Below are 9,036 nucleotides of genomic sequence, written 5' to 3' on the forward strand. Positions count from 1 at the left end.
TATTTTAAAAATTATGATTTGCTTTCCCCACGCCTACAGACAATGTACAAATTCGCCTACACTCAACAGAAACTCCCAGAAACTCTAAATGAATCTACAATCATACTCATACCAAAAACGGACAAGGATCTTCAAGACCCAGGTTCATACAGAGCTATAGCCCTCTTAAATACTGATCAGAAAATATTAACTAAAATTTTATCTAATAGATTGAGCTTAGTGATCAGTAAATTAATACATACCGACCAAACAGGGTTTATCCCAAAACATTATTCATTTTATAATCTGAGAAGATTATTTAATATTATATACTCCAATAGAATTCCTAATGTAGATCTAGCAATTATTTCGTTAGATGCTGAAAAAGCATTTGACCAGGTAGAATGGCCATATTTATTTTCGGTGATGGAAAAATTTCAACTAGGAGAGAAGTACTGTACATGGGTTAAATTGTTATATTCTAATCCAACAGCCAGAATATTAACAAACAAAATGTTATCAACTAAATTTAATCTCTCTAGAGGCTGTAGACAAGGATGTTCACTATCCCCATTATTATTTGCTCTTGCAATCGAACCCGTAGCAGAAAGCGTTAGAAACCATCCAGGAATATATGGATACAATACTAGAGACACAAGGAATAAAATTTCCTTATATGCAGATGATGTACTAATATATATTACAAAGTTAGAAACTAGTATTCCAAACTTATTAAATCTAATAACTCAATTTGGTCAGTTTTCGGGATATAGAATTAATTGGAATAAAAGTGAAATCATGCCAATAACAAAATTCAATTTACATACAATTCAAAAATCCCCTTTTAAAATAGTTAAAGATAAATTTAAATACTTAGGAATCAATGTAACTAAGACATATACCTCTTTATTTAAATTAAATTTCCCACCCTTACTGAATAAACTACATAAGAATATTCAATACTGGAAAACACTCCCCATTTCTATGCTTGGGAGAATTAATGCTATAAAAATGATTTTTTTACCGCAACTGCTGTACCTATTTCAATTAATTCCGATATATATTCCAAAAACTTTTTTCAAAAAAGTCGACTCCATTGTTACAAGTTTTGTCTGGGATTATAAGAATCATAGAATAAGTAAAAAACATTTATGTAAGTCAAAGATAAATGGAGGTTTGGCTTTGCCAAATTTCTTATTTTATTTTTGGGCAGTCCATATTAAAAACATGAATTTCTGGCTGGAAGAAATGGATCGACAACCAGATTGGTTAATGATGGAGAAGGAAGACTGTCTACCTTTTGAAATAGGTCCGATCATATTTTCCCCCACAAAACTGCACAAAAAAACCTATAAAGAAAACCCCATAATACATAGTGGAATACGAATTTGGAAACAAATAAAAAAAGATTTAAAATTGAATAATATACCACTATGCCTTCCGATTGTAAATAATCCTTCATTCAAATCATCCTTTATGGACAAAGGTTTCACACAATGGAAAAATTATAGAGTCAAAAATATTGGACATCTTTTTGGGAAAGGCACTTTTCTTTCATTTCAAGAGTTACAACAGAATTATGGACTGCACTCAAATAACTTCTTCAGATATTTACAAATTAGAGATTATGTTAAATCTAATACACAAGTCTACAGGAGTAGGGAATCAGAAATTAGAATGTTTGAACAAGCATCCTAATACTGAAAAACTAATAGCTTATATTTATAACACCCTACTAAACAACGAGGTACCACCGACCGAACCATATAGATACAAATGGGAAAATGAAATAGGTCACCCTATAACGAAAGATATGTGGGACGAAAGTTTACAACAAATACATCAATGTTCATTAAATGCCAGACATACTTTAATACAATTCAAGGTCTTACACAGACTACACTACTCTAAAATAAAACTAAATAGAATCTTCCCACAAATCTCTCCTATTTGTGATAAATGTCTACATCTAGAGGCTAATTTAACACATACGTTTGCAAACTGTATAAAACTTAAACATTTCTGGACTGATATTTTTGAAATAACTTCAGAAGTTATTAATACAAAACTGGACCCAAACACAAAATTAATAATACTTGGAATATCAGAACAAAGTTTAACACTCACAACAAACCAAAGAAATTTCCTCGACTACAGTATAATAATCGGAAAAAAATTAATATTAAAATTTTGGAAAGGCCCTACAACCCCCACAATTAATATGTGGATTACGGAAATGTCGGAGACCCTATACTTAGAAAGAATTAGACTTGTCTTAATGGACAAACAAGATATTTTCGATAAAATCTGGGCTCCATTCATTAACTATCTGAAGGGATAGATTGGCACAGCACGAGGACCCAACTGAAACTTGAACTCAGGATCAGATGAAAAGCTATACTTTATAATCTACGAACCTATCTCCATTGACGTATTACAGGTAACCCATTCCACCTCCTCTGTTTTTATGTTTTTTTTAAATTTGTAACTTTCTTCCCTCTCTCTCTCTCTCTTTCTATAAAAAATAAAAACACTAGAAGCAGAAGTAATTGATAATTGAAAATTTTAATAATGTATGACTGATGTATATGAAAAGTCTTTTTACTATAATATGTAACTATACTTAATAATATGTCTACTTCTAATAAAAATATATTAAAAAAAAAAAAGAAAGCCACACCTTTTCCGGTGGGAGGGGAATGGGTTATAAAACCCGGAAGTGTGGGTGTGGCTCAGTCTCTGCATGATGGGGGAGGGTGAGGTCATGACTCTGTCTGAGCTGTGAATCGACTGAACACACTGAATGTCTACTGAACTGTGGGTTTGGTGTTTTGTGTGGTTTTATTGTGGTTTCACCCTGCATGAATGGTATGAAACTGCACTTGAATTTGGTGGCCTTGCATCCTGCTTGAAGTGGTATGAAACTGCACTGAATTTGGTGGCCTTGCACCCTGATGAAAGTGGTATGAAACTGCACTTGAATTTGGTGGCCTTGGATCCAGCTTGAAGTGGTATGAAATTGCACTTGAATTTGGTGGCCTTGCACCCTGCTTGAAGTGGTTGGAAACTGCACTTGAATTCGGTGGTACACAAAAAAGCTGGAGAAACTCAGCGGGTGCAGCAGCATCTATGGAGCAAAGGAAATAGGCAACGTTTTGGGCCGAAACCCGTCGGTGGCCTTGCACCCTGCTCATAGTGGCAAGAAACTGCACTTGAATTTGGTGGTCTTGCACCCTGATTGAACTGGTAGGAACATGGATTTGAATTTGGTGGCCTTGCACCCTGCTTCCAATGGAATTTCAAGGAATAGTCACGACTCAACTGCCAGCCCACCAGCCGTGAGTGAGCTGCCAGCAGATCAGGCTTGAGGGACTGAGCTGCCACCACAAGAACCCATACCAGCACTCCAGAAAGCCCCCTCACTGGCCACCAATATTGGAATTGGTGGAGAGGTGGAATATAGCGTCGGGGGACCAGCCCTCATGTGTGAACATGGGACCCAACGGGTCCCACTTGGTCTAGTAATTATTGAAGATCTCTCTCTTTTTCCGAACCAAGTGTCAAATTTCCATTGAAAACCATGGCTCTTTCCAATTATTACTATTTCCTTTCAACCGAACAGTGACATAAAGATTCTGTACTCTTAAAAATGTCTCCTTTAAATGTCCTCCATTTCTCTTCTACATCCTTTCCTCTCTTGCAACATGCACCATGGAATAGAATCCATCTCTTTGAGCAGCCTTGTATTCTCCATGGTCACCCTCTTACTTTTTAATATAAATATAAAAAGCCCTGGTATTTTCCTTAATCTGATTCACTGACGACATTTCATGGCCCCCTTAGGCCTTACTAATTGCCAGCTTGAGTTCTTTCCCACGCACTGTGTTCCTCATAAGCCCAGTCTGATGACACCTTCTTAAACCCAAACATGCTTCCTTTTTCTTCCAAGTTTATAACTTCCTTGAACATCCATAGCTCCTATACCTTGCTGTACTTATCCCTCTTCCTTAGTGGAACATAGAAACATAGAAAAATAGGTGCAGAAGTAGGCCTTTGAGTCAGCACCACCATTCAATTTGATCATGGCTGATCATCTAAAATCAGTACCCTGTTCCTGCTTTTCCCCCAAATCCCTTCATTACTTTAACCCTAAGAGCTAAATCTAACTCTCTCTTGAAAACATCCAGTGAATTGGCCTCCACTGCCTGCTGTGGCAGAGAATTCCACAGATTCACAACTCTCTGGATGAAAAGGTTTTTCCTCATCTCAGTCCTAAATGGCCTACCCCTTTTTCTTAAACTGTGTCCCTGGTTCTGGGCTCCCCCAACATCAGGAACATTTTTCCTGCATCTAGCTTGTCCAATCATTTAAGAATTGTATATGTTTCTATGAACACCTCTCATCCTTCCAAATTCTAGCGAATACAAGCCCAGTCAAACCATTCTTTCATTCTGATCCTGCACTTGGATCAGCTAGTCTTTAAACGATTCCCACATGTCATCTGTGGACTTGTCCAATAATAATTGCTCCCGATCTCCCCTCCTTAGCTCCTGCCTAATGACATTGTAACCTGCCATGCCCCCAATTGAATAGAGTAAAGCCCCGTTATAACAGACCATAACGGGGGAGGGGATAATGATGTCCATGTTTTCCCATTATCTGCTATAACTGAATAAGGTATTATTATATAAGTAGTAGAACTAAACAATTGCAGTAGCTGGTGAACATCTTCAAGTGAGACACACTCATCCACATACAAAACCATGTTGACTATCCCTAATCAGTCCTTGTCCATCTAAGTGCATGTATATCTTATCCCTCAGAATAATCTCTAGTAACTTTCCGATCACAGATGTTAAGCCTACTGGCCGGTAATTTCCAGCATTTTCCCTGCACCCCTTCTTGAAGAGGCACAACATTTGCCTCCCCCAGTCTTCTGGCACCTCGCCTGTATTTAACAACGACTCATAGATCTTCGTGAGGGCATTTGTAATTTCCTCTTAAGCTTCCCAGTGTCCTCGAATATATCTGATCAGATCAGGTAATTGATGGGTTTCTTGTACTGCCAGGGATCATTTGACTTGAGTACTGCAGACTTGGACTTCACCTGGGAGTGGATCTCATGGTTCATCCATAGTTTCTGGTTATGGAATATGTCTTTGGTATACAGTCCTCTACACACTTGCTGATAAAGTCTGTGACAGCAATGGAATATTCATCCCGATTAGCTGCAGATTCCTTGAATACCTTGTTGCCTTGAAACTCTGCATCAGGAGCTGGAACTGAGTGTTCTTCATGTTTCAAAAGTTTCTCATTCACAGTGACAGGACCTGAAATTACAGACGTGGATGATGTCACTATCTTCTGCACAGATCTAGGGTTGGTCCGCAGATGGCCGCGCCATTGTGTCTGGCTGCCCATCGTCGCTCGTCTGGACGTCCGCATGATCCGCAGGCAGTCTTGGCCTACCAACGCCAGGCTCTCCTGAAGATCAGAGCCTCTGTCGTCGACTTCTTCGTCCGAGCCTCTGGACAAAACTTCCTCCAGCGATCACGCCTCGCTCAACTCCCGGTAGGTGTGCGGGCCCGGCCTTACAGTTATCGCCGTACAAACCGAACCAGGAGGAGGATTAAACGTGCGGGCGCCCTGGCTAAGCTGAAGAATCTCGCCTGCGCTTGCTCAACATCAGCCTACCTTGCTCAACATCAGCCAGGCCATCTGTGAAACGCAGCGGCGTGGTCTCCCTGAACCTCCACCCGCTGGCGTGGGAGCCACTAACGAACCACAACTCACCTGCTGTCCCTGTTAAAGTGGCCCTGATCAACGCAAGATCCATATCGAACAAAATGTTCATTCTCAATGACTTCTTCACCATCCGTGGATTGGACTTTTTACTGGCCACAGAAACTTGGCTTAATCCTGGTTAGCTTGCTCCACTCAGGGAACTCTGTCCTGATAACTAACTTTTTCAGCTCGCCCAAGCTCTCCGGACGCGGTGGGGGCCTAGCCACTGTGTTTAAGAAACATTTCAACTGCCGCCTCCTGAACGCTGATCATATCTCCAGTTTCGAAGTGCAACTAATTATAGTAGGTCTAGTCTATCCACTTTTAATTGTTCATGTGTATCACCCACCAAAAATGCATAAGGACTTTATCACCCAATTTGCTGATCTTATCTCTAGACTTTTGCCCAAATTTGACTTTTGCCCAAATGATTCTTGGTGATTTAACATTCATGTCTGCTGCCCTACTAAGCCTCTGAGTGAATTTATGCACTTGGTTGAGACCTTCCATCTGTCTCAACTCACCACTGGACCCACTCACAAGCTTGGCCATACACTGGACCTGGTGCTATCGTCGGGTCTCCCAATTTGTAATATAGAAATGATTGATTCTTGTCTGTCAGATCATAGTGCAATTATATTTAACCATATAATAACCATATAACAATTACAGCACGGAAACAGGCCATCTCGGCCCTACAAGTCTGTGCCGAACAATTATTTTCCCCTAGTCCCATCTGCCTGCACTCAGTCCATAACCCTCCATTCCTTTCTCATCCATATACCTATCCAATTTATTTTTAAATGATAAAATCGAACCTGCCTCCACCACTTCCACTGGAAGCTCATTCCACACAACTAACACTCTCTGAGTAAAGAAGTTCCCCCCTCATGTTACCCCTAAACGCCTGTCCCTTAATTCTGAAGTTATGTCCTCTTGTTTGAATCCTCCCTACTCTCAATGGGAAAAGCTTGTCCACGTCAACTCTGTCTATCCCTCTCATCATTTTAAAGACCTCTATCAAGTCCCCCCTTAACCTTCTGCGCTCCAGAGAATAAAGACCTAACTTATTCAACCTTTCTCTGTAACTTAGTTGCTGAAACCCAGGCAACATTCTAGTAAATCTCCTCTGTACTCTCTCTATTTTGTTGACATCCTTCCTATAACTGGGCGACCAAAATTGTACACCATACTCCAGAATTGGTCTCACCAATGCCTTGTACAATTTTAACATTACATCCCAACTTCTATACTCAATGCTCTGATTTATAAAGGTTAGCACACCAAAAGCTTTCTTTACCACCCTATCTATATGAGATTCCACCTTCAGGGAACTATGCACAGTTATTCCTAGATCCCTCTGTTCAACTGCATTCCTCAATTCGCTACCATTTACCATGTACGTCCTATTTTGATTTGTCCTACCAAGATGTAGCACCTCACACTTATCAGCATTAAATTCCATCTGCCATCTTTCAGCCCATTCTTCCAAATGGCCTAAATCTCTCTGTAGACTTTGGAAATCTACTTCACTATCCACAACACCACCTATCTTTGTATCATCTGCATACTTACTAATCCAATTTACCACACCTTCATCCAGATCATTGATGTACATGACAAACAACAGTGGACCCAACACAGATCCCTGAGGCAACCCACTAGTCACCTGCCTCCAACCTGACAAACAGCCATCCACCATTACTCTCTGGCGTCTCCCATTCAGCCACTGTTGAATCCATCTTGCTACTCCTACATTTATACCCAACAATTGAACCTTCTTAACCAACCTTCCATGCGGAACTTTGTCAAAGGCCTTACTAAAGTCTATATAGACAACATCCACTGCTTTACCCTCATCAATTTCCCTAGTAACACCTTCAAAAAATTCCAGAAGTTTAGTCAAACATGACCTTCCAGGCACAAATCCATGTTGACTGTTCCTAATCAGACCCTGTTTATCCAGATGCTTATATATATTATCTCTAAGTATCTTTTCCATTAATTTGCCCACCACTGAAGTCAAACTAACAGGTCTATAATTGCTAGGTTTACTCTTAGAACCCTTTTTATACAATGGAACAACATGCGCAGTACGCCAATCCTCGGGCACTATTCCCGTTTCTAATGACATTTGAAATATTTCTGTCATAGCCCCTGCTATTTCTACACTAACTTCCCTCAATGTCCTAGGGAATATCCTGTCAGGACCTGGAGACTTATCCACTTTTATATTTTTCAAAAGTGTCAGTACTTCTTTTTCTTTGAATCTCACAGTATCCATAGCTACTCTAGCGCAGAAGGTTAAGGGGGGACTTGATAGAGGTTTTTAAAATGATGAGAGGGATAGACAGAGTTGACGTGGAAAAACTTTTCCCACTGAGAGTAGGGAAGATTCAAACAAGGGGACATGACTTGAGAATTAAGGGACTGAAGTTTAGGGGTAACATGAGGGGGAACTTCTTTACTCAGAGAGTGGTAGCTGTGTGGAATGAGCTTCCAGTGAAGGTGGTGGAGGCAGGTTCGTTTTTATCATTTAAAAATAAATTGGATAGTTATATGGATGGGAAAGGAATGGAGGGTTATGGTCTGAGCGCAGGTATATGGGACTAGGGGAGACTATGTGTTCGGCACGGACTAGAGGGGTCGAGATGGCCTGTTTCCGTGCTGTAATTGTTATATGGTTATTATATGGTTACTCTACTTGTTTCCCTTACCTCACATAATTCCATATCCTTCTCCTTGGTGAATACCGAAGAAAAGAAATTGTTCTATATCTCCCCCATCTCTTTTGGCTCTGCAGATAGCTGTCCACTCTGTCTCTGTAATGGACCAATTTTAACCCTTGTTATCCTTTTGCTATTAATATAGCTGTAGAAACCCTTTGGATTTACTTTCACCTTACTTGCCAAAGCTACCTCATATCTTCTTTTAGCTTTTCTAATTTATTTCTTAAGATTCTTTTTACATTCCTTATACTCCTCAAGCACCTCATTTACTCCATGCTGCCTATAATTATTGTAGATCTCTCTCTTTTTCCGAACCGTGTCCAATTTCCCTTGAAAACCAGGGCTCTTTCCAATTTTTACTATTTCCTTTCAACCGAACAGGGACATAAAGATTGTGTACTCTTAAAATTCCCCCTTTAAATGTCCTCCATTTCTCTTCTACACCCTTCCCATAAAACAAAATGTCCCAATTCACTCCTTTTAAATCATTTCGCATCTCATCAAAGTTAGCCTTTCCCCAATCAAAAATCTCAACCCTAGGTCC

This window comes from Amblyraja radiata, chromosome 30 (genome assembly GCF_010909765.2).
Source record: "Amblyraja radiata isolate CabotCenter1 chromosome 30, sAmbRad1.1.pri, whole genome shotgun sequence".
Lineage (NCBI taxonomy): Eukaryota > Metazoa > Chordata > Chondrichthyes > Rajiformes > Rajidae > Amblyraja > Amblyraja radiata.